The 8727-nt window shown below is 39.1% G+C and overlaps 1 long non-coding RNA gene across 1 annotated transcript; it reads left to right on the forward strand.

Moving 5' to 3' along the window:
• Positions 1-4871: 4871 nt before the first annotated feature.
• LOC126930515 (uncharacterized) lies at positions 4872-8052 on the forward strand. The gene is made up of 3 exons (XR_007717612.1): positions 4872-6148; positions 6321-7695; positions 7809-8052. It is a non-coding gene; the product is annotated as an uncharacterized LOC126930515 (long non-coding RNA).
• Positions 8053-8727: the final 675 nt, after the last annotated feature.

The following is an 8727-nucleotide window of genomic DNA, read 5'->3' on the forward strand; positions in this document are numbered from 1 at the left end:
GGCGCGGTAGCTCACGCCTGTAATCCCACCACTTTGGGAGGCTGAGGTGAGCGGATCATGAGGTCAAGAGTTTGAGACCATCCTGGACAACTTGGTGAAACCCTGTCTCTATTAAAAATACAAAAATTAGCCGGGCGTGATGGCGGGCGCCTGTAGTCCCAGCTACTCGGGAGGCTGAGGCAGGAGAATGGCATGAACTCACGTGGTGGAGCTTGCAGTAAGCCGAGATCTAGCCTGGAGGATAGAGTGAGACTCCATCTCAAAAAAAAAAAAAAAAAATTGTAAACCGTTCAATTGCAAAAATTATAAACAAAGTCAAAGCAAAAAAACAAAATAGGAACAATTATGTACAACACATATGATGAACAAAAAGCTAATTGTACTTAATGTACACAAAGCTGGAAAAATTAACAATAATCTATAAAATTGTAAAAAAAATAGTATGAACAGGTATTTTACCAAAAAGGGAAAAGAAATAGTAGCAGTCAAAAAACATATAAAAGAATTTGTTTTTAGTCTAGATTTTTTAAAAAACAAATTAAACAAGAATATATTATGATGCTCAAACACTTAAAAATTAAATAAAATAATTCAACTTTTTAGAGAGCAGTTTGCCAAAATTACTCAAAATTAAAGGCATATATTATTTGACGCAGAGATTTCCCTTCTAAGAATTTATCATACAGAAATATTCCCAGAGATTTCCCTTCTAATAATTTATTACACAGAAATATTCCCATAATTCTACAAAGTATATTCAAATATTCCAATCACAGAGTCATGTGAAAGAGCAAATGAATAAGCAACTTATATATCTACCAATAAGAGATCGGTTAATAAATAATAGTATATAACAATAGTAAATAGTAAATAAATAATAGTATATTTATTAATAGAATGTCATGCAGTCAGTAAAAGGAATGAGAAATGAGTCACTGAGGAAAACTATCAAAGCTAAAGTGTTAATAAAAAAGCAAGTTGCAGAAAAATTTGTATACACAATTTCATTTTTTCTTTTGGCAACAAAAATAAGAAAACCTTATTAGGCTTATATGTGCATAGACATTTTCTGAAAACAAGCATGAAAAATTGTAAACACTGCTTTTTGGAGACTGAGCCCTTGGGGTTTGATAGTGGAGGACAATGTCTTCTTTTATACTTTGCTTTCTTCTATAGCATTTGAAATTTTCTAAAACACATTTATTTTTACGATTAACTTTTCAAACTATCTTAAAATGATATGGTAATGCTAAGTTTCAAGTTTTATGCTAATTTTAATCAATAATTGATTCCTTTCATCATTATTCTTGCTTTAAAAGAAATCTCAGTGCTCCCCACATGTGTGAAAAATGTCTGATTTTAAAAAACCTGAAAATCAAATGATGTAAACGGAGGGGTGCATTTAAAATTTTAAGGGAAGAAAAAGAGACACATTGATTTTTTAAGTTTGCTAGACAGTTTTTAAATAATTGGGTGACATTAGAGATTGCCATGGGGTTGTTCTGAATAGGTAGCTCAGTTAAGAGGCTCATAGAGAAATCTAGAAAAGAGACGTTAGTGACTTAGGCTATCCTGTTGGCAATGAAAATGAAGACAAGTGCATGGATTTAACACATTTTAGTGAAAGAATAGACCGATTTTTTAAATTCCTGAAATGGTGACATGTCATGAGAAAAGGAAGAGTCAGTGATGATGTCCATGTTTCTGTGGCCTGGCTTTGGGTGTTTATGCATTGGGAGAAGTAGACACCTTTGCCAATCTTTACAGACTGGCTTTGGCAAGAAGAGCCCTTCATCTGTCAGCTCATCTAGAGATCTGAGGTAGGTTAGCTGGCAGGGCCCACGAGCAAGCTTGCTTTTGGAGTTCTTGGGCAGGCTGGCCCAGTGTCTTGGTCAGTGGGCAGGTGGGCCTGGAGCTTGTATCTGCAGGGGATGGCTCGGTGTCGGGATTTTCTGGGTCTGGCGCTGGGGTTGGTGGTGAAGTTGGGTACTCATTTCACTCTTTTTTCCTCATGAGAAGGGTGTCTCTCTCTGAGCTGCACTACATGGGCTTGGAGATGGGGGTGACATGGGTAATGTGAAATTGTGCCCCCTACTATCTTTAGTGTTTCTTTTCTTATTTCTGTGTTCAATTGAGATGATATAATCTCTCACCTGGAATCCTTAGCTCTCATGAAGGTACAGCCTGCATGGATGCTTATTCAAATTGATGTTTCCCTTAAGGGATGAGCACCAGAAACTCCTATACTCCCATCTGATTGAGGTCATTTTCTTCAAAATCTTATTTGTATGTAGAAGCAGTGGTGAGGGGCTGAAGAATTTCCCACTGGCCCTTCTTACTTTCTCTATTGACAAATAAGGCAAAGTCTTCAGCTGAAAGGAGAACCAAGAATACCTTAGGATGAAGTTTGAGGAGACAAAACAGGTGTGAAATACTCATCTTGGGATAGAAAAGCAAGCCTATTAGAAAAACACAATAGATTGCTCTTGTTATTGAAAAATTAACTTGTTATTGAATTTGACTTTTTAAAAGAAAATGCACTTAAAATAAAAAGTCTTACTTAGCACTATTCACAATAACAAAGATATGGAATCAACCTAAGCATTCATCTATGGATGACTGGATAAAGAAAATGTGCTCTGTGTGTGTGTGTGTGTGTGTGTGTGTGTGTGTGTGTGTCAGTGTGTGAGTGTGTGTATAATGAAATATAATTGAGCCATAAGAATGAAATCATGTCTTTTGCAGCAACATGGATGAACTGAAGGCCAGTATCTTAAGTGAAAAACTCAGAAACAGAAAGTCAAAGACTGCATGTTCTCATAGTGTGAGCTAAATAGTGTGTATACACGGACAATAGTGTGGAATAATAGACACTGGAGACTCAGGAGGATGGGAGAGTGGGAGCGGGGTGAGAGATAAGAAATTACTTAATGGGTACAATGTTCATTATTCAAGTAATGGTTATAATAAAAGCCCAGATTTCACCACTACAAAATATATTCATGTAAGAAAACTGCATTTGCACTCTTTAACTTTATTACAAATACAAAAGAAGAAAAAAAAGTAAAATAAAAAGTCAATGTGGTCATGTAATTTTTCTGTGCAATATTCACTGGCAAGGAGAACATAAATGGTTTAATCCATACTGGATTAGAGTTTTAGTAAGCTGGTACATAAGGGAAAAGTGGCAAAAGGGAGTTAAAAATAATTGTGAAAGAGAATTCATAAAGAAGGACCACATCATCTAAGATAGAGAAGGAGGAAATTGAAGCATGGAGGGGGCTGAAGGTAACTGCAAAAAATGGTGGATTGGCTCATTGACATCAAAAAGTGATGCATCAAAGACATATGGGTGGAAAGCTAAATGGTAGTGGTGAGAGAAGGGAACATCTGCCATCAAAGTTTTAGGGATGGGGCATTTTTGCATAAACAAGTGTAGAATGAACTCTTTGAAGAAAGTGGCCAAAGTGGAACAGAAGGGAACTATTGGAGTGAGAAGGTCAAGAAACTGAGAACCCAGACTGCTGAGTGGGTCATCCGTATTGATGTTGGAGTCATTGTGCGTGATGAGAGCTAACCAGAAGTTAACATCTTCAGTAAATGAGGGGTGATGAATGGGAGACCGGTAGATAACAGCAGGGATAAAGGAGTTGGGTATATTTTCCAGTTGGCATGAAACTAGAAGCAGCAGGAGATTTACAGATGAAATAATGGTGTGGAGACAGCAAAAGTATTTGCAAAGTTGCCCATGGTGGATGGAAGGATGCCTTTAGTACTTTTGAGAAGAAAACAACCTTCATGTGAGAGGGCTGCAGGGAGGCTGAGCCCATAGACGAGATCCAGAATTTAACAAAGGCAAGGGGCTTCAAGGACTTTCGGGGAGAGATTTGGGATATAGGTTTGTTTGTTGATCAAACTACAGGAATTCCAGAGGGCACAGTGTGGTGGTAATGAGAGTAACTGACATGGTGGCTAACGCAGGACATTCAGCTTTAGTGACCACCTCTTGCCTTCTTTCCTTGATGGTATGTCGGTGGTGAGTGTGGTGATGAGCATAGTAAAGGATGTGTCTTCTCATATTAATATTGGTTCTCTTCCCGATTAGATTCCAATAAAGCAGCTAATGATCCTAAAGCAGAGTGGACACTCTATTTAGAAGGTTTGATTATTGCCGGGCGCGGTGGCTCAAGCCTGTAATCCCAGCACTTTAGGAGGCCGAGACGGGCGGATCACGATGTCAGGAGATCGAGACCATCCCGGCTAACACGATGAAACCCCGTCTCTACTAAAAATACAAAAAATTAGCCGGGTGAGGTGGCGGGCATCTGTAGTCCCAGCTACACGGGAGGCTGAGGCAGGAGAATGGCGTGAACCCGGGAGGCGGAGCTTGCAGTGAGCCGAGATCTGGCCACTGCACTCCAGCCTGGGCGACAGAGCGAGACTCCGTCTTAAAAAAAAAAAAAAAAAAAAAAAAAAAAGGTTTGATTATTCCCCGAATCCTGGATAAGGTGCTCATCTAGGGCAACACTGAGTCTCCCATAGTGACAGAGGCTTTTATCTTCCTTTCTTAGTGCTTCGGTGGCTAGTGTCTCCTAGACTTCTGAGGAGCGTTTAGTTCAACCAAAGTGTATTTTCAAATCTATTCCTAAAATAACTTTGAAGACTCCAAGTTATGACTTCATAATCTGATAGAAACAAAACAAATTTGATTATTTTCTGAGTTAGAGTACACCTTTGAACCTGTATGTTATCTCACAGAAAGAAGGTAAATCCTTATTAACCCGAAGCAAAATTAAATATGCAGATAAAATGCTGGTGAAATGCTATTTTGCATAGATCTAAATAGTTTAATTTGCCAGTTCTGTGAGTCAGGCAGATGCAGTTCATTTCGAAGCAGCCTTTGGGTCTTTTCACATGATTTGGCTATTCTTAGATTTCTGAGTCATTCTGTCCTCCATGCTAGTCATTTTTCAATTCCATATTCTCTATTCATGAGGGAGATACAGATACAACATTAACGTATCCAAATTTGGCTATGTGGCTTAATACTCCGAGCAAACAGGCTATATATTCATTTCTATTCTTAGCAATACCTTGGGACAAGTTGAATGTAAATAAAATATTTGGGCAATACACTGTAACACTGTAGATTTCTGGTAAGTGATGCCAGGAAACCTTGGCATGCACATTATTGCATAATTGTTTTGATTCTATTTGACTATCCTCTTAACAACTAAAATCCCAAAGCAATAGGAATACTTACAAAAGGAACAGAAATGTGGATAACATGGGATGAGCCAAAAGACTCGGCCAATGTTTTATCCAACAGAAACAGCATCTCTGAAAGACTAATGCAGGCAGTACATTGATACCCATAAGAATAAATTCACAGGAAATGAAATTTCCTTTAACAAACTGAGGATACTAGTACAATCTTTATCCAAGGAATCGTTAGGAAAACTCAGAAGCATAGGTACAAATAGGATTGTCAGGGCACTGAGGAGTGTAATTGGGTTGGTGAATTCAGCAGAGAAGAATGGAGAGAATCCACCAGATGAATTAAGGATTCTGATGCTTCACTGGAGAGAAGCATCTCTGATCCTCACGTGATGAAATCAAGTGTTCACCAAACTGATGCTCCTTGAGGATACAGGTTGTGCCTTCCTTATCTTTGTAACTCTATTGCCCATCAGAATGTCTGGCATATAGTGGACATTTCAAGGAATTCCTGTTGAACTGAAAGAAACTTCAGTGGGAGGGTAAAGCAGATCTGACACCCTTCCATTCAGAAAAGCCAGCACGTCATTGAAAGCACCTCATTCCCTCCAGCCAGCCTTCAGCTCTGCACTTCACATCAACCACTCTGAAAATTACAGTGGAGACAAAGGATTGAGCCTGTCCAATTTTTCACTTCTTCCTTCATTTTCTTTTTCTTTTTCTATCAGGAAACTTTAGGCTACCATATCTGCTTCAGCAGAAGGAGAATCTCAGCTCTGGAGAGTTGCCCTCCAGGTGAAGCATTAGGCTTTGATACAATGTGTCCAGTGCAGGCTGTAGATCTGGTTTGGGCTCCAGACTATCTTCCCTGGCCTCAAGAATCAGAACCAACTTGGAATAACTCTTGGCCCACTCAGCCAGCACCTTTCCGGTAAAGTTAAACAAATAGATACTGAAGGCCAACATGTGGTACGTGTCTGCAGTTTTTGCTGCTGTGTATTCGATGCGTAGTACTATTAAGAAGTTTCGGATTATAATCTTCATACTTTTATGAATGTTTGAGGTGATTTTCATTTGTACTTAATGTAATTATTTTTTTCCAGGAAGCCAGAAGAATGAAGTGCCAAACATATCATCAGAGATAATTCCAAGAAAGAGGGAATGGTCTATAGTGTCTCAGGCCACAGTGAGTTTGAAATAAATTTACAAGAGTATCCTCTGGAGCTACTGATGTGGCCAATGGCATCCTTAGCAGGAGCAAGCTGTTTGTGCTGCTGGGAACAGAAGTCAATGTTCTGGGGGCCGTGAAACGGAGACTGAAGTTCAGGCTATATTTTCAAGGAGCTTGATTAAAAAGGGAAGTAGATAGCGGGACTGAACCTGCAGTAGGAACTTAAGTAATGAAAGATTTTTTTTAGATGAGACAGACTTAAACATATTTAAAAGCTGTAAGAAAAGATTTGGTTTCTGCTAACTGCATATGTGGATAAAGAGTAAAGCGGGGCCATGGACAGGCCAGGCCCTGAGGTGAGCCCACGACCCAGGAAACAGTCAGTAGAGTGAGGGTGAGACTGGCCTCTGGGCTGCAGAACAAAGGAAAGAGTCCTCTGAGAGGGGAGAGAACTAAAAGGCAGGTGGAGTTTTCAACTGTCATGTATCAAAAGGGAGGCCCTCAATTGGAGGCAATAGGAAACAAAAACAAACAAGAATAAATAAAGCTGTCACGAAAGGCCTTAAAGTGAACCCTAAGAGGTAGATTCTGAAGCTGCTTATGCATCGAGAACGTAGCCACCACTTTTCCTATGGAGCTTCTGTTACCCACAGAGAAGAAACAATTAAGGGTGCCAGTCCGCCTGGGTAAATAAAGATGTTGAAGGTATTGGAGAAAGAGTTTGTAAAAGATAGAATAAGGTACCTGAGGTCATGGGGGTGGGTTGGCATCCTGACCACAGGTTGAGTAATTAACTTCATTAACATCATACATACTATACACGGGATTCTGGGCCAAGAGAGAGAGTTACTTGAAGGCATTTTATATATGCATATTTACACAAGATCTGGGGGGAAATTTAGCTTGCTTTAAGAGTCTGAGGGGAAAATACATATATGCATTAAAAAGTTTGCATGTTGTATTTTTTAAAAATCCCCAAAAGTCTTAAGCCTTCCAAAAACTATGGTCAAATAGACTTAATATAATATTTGTATTTAAATGACCTTGAATAATTTTTAAATTGTTATTATTCTTTTCAACTGAAAAGACACTTTTTAACCTGGCTTTCTCTGTACCAGTCTCTCAAAGTACTGCTCTTAATTTCAGTTTAATGAAACTCTCTACACTTAGGGGTTTGTGTTTTCTTTGGATTTAAGTTAATCCTTCAAGAACAGTGTTAACTTTCTCAGGCTACTGGAAGTCCACTTTTTGGAACTGTTATGTTTACTGTTGGGGAGTGACTTTGGCACCAAGGAGAACTTGGCTCAGTAAGTATTTTCAACAAAATTACTAATATTACAAATTTTATACTTAAGAATTATATTTTATTATTCCATTGTGTTTCTCTGAGAAGTCCTGATGCATTGTTATGCCTGTTTAGAATCACTGGTTCCATCAAATCCAGCATTATTTGAAATCAAAATCTTGATAATGATGCAACCATTTGGCTTGATGAAATTAAATACCTGGACTCAAAAAGAAAATAAATGGAGTGGAGAGAACAAAAGCAACAAAGAAATAAAAATTGTACCAAGGGTATTTTCTTTCCTTTTCCTTTTCTTCTTTTTGGATAAAGAGTAATAAAAAGCAGAAAGTTTTTCTTAAAAACTGTCTTTTAATGGATCCTTTGTTATGGGATGCTCATTTATCTGCATTATTACATTTTTGGAAGTAGTTATTTACTACGTGAAGTTAATAAGCTAAAATATTTAATCAGACTTTGAAGTTAGTTATTTACTAAGTGAAGTTAATAAGATAAAATATTTAATCAGACTTTGAAATTAGCTTTTCAAAATCATGAAGTTTGTTTTTCAAAATTTGTATCAGGACCTTCTAAGAGTCTCCCATATTTGCCAATGTCATTCTACTTTCTATCTCTCTAGAATAAGACAGCAGAGTTTGCTCACTTTGTAAACTTTGTTATGAGATCTTTGGGGTGTTACTTCACCAGCTGGAAAACTCTGTGGCTGGCGGGGCCTTCTGCCTGAGTATCGCTGGGGCTGGCTGGGCTCCTTCCTCCCACTCTGCCTGGCAGGCTGCACTCTGCTTTCACTACTGGCCTGAATTCCACACCTGCCAAGGGTGAGCCTGGCATGGAGCGGCAAGGGGTATGTGGGTGAGTGAGCACGGGTCTGGCCACTGCCCACAGCCAGGCATGCTGGCTGCTGTGGAGGGGTGGGCAGCTCCAGGTGCCAGCACAGGTGCTGGCTCACTGATAGGCTGCAGCTGGACCAGATGTACAACATGTGGCTCCCACTGTGGGCACCTCCATCTGGACAAGGGGAACACAGCGTTGCCTG

The sequence above is a fragment of the Macaca thibetana genome, chromosome 11 (genome assembly GCF_024542745.1).
Source record: "Macaca thibetana thibetana isolate TM-01 chromosome 11, ASM2454274v1, whole genome shotgun sequence".
NCBI lineage: Eukaryota > Metazoa > Chordata > Mammalia > Primates > Cercopithecidae > Macaca > Macaca thibetana.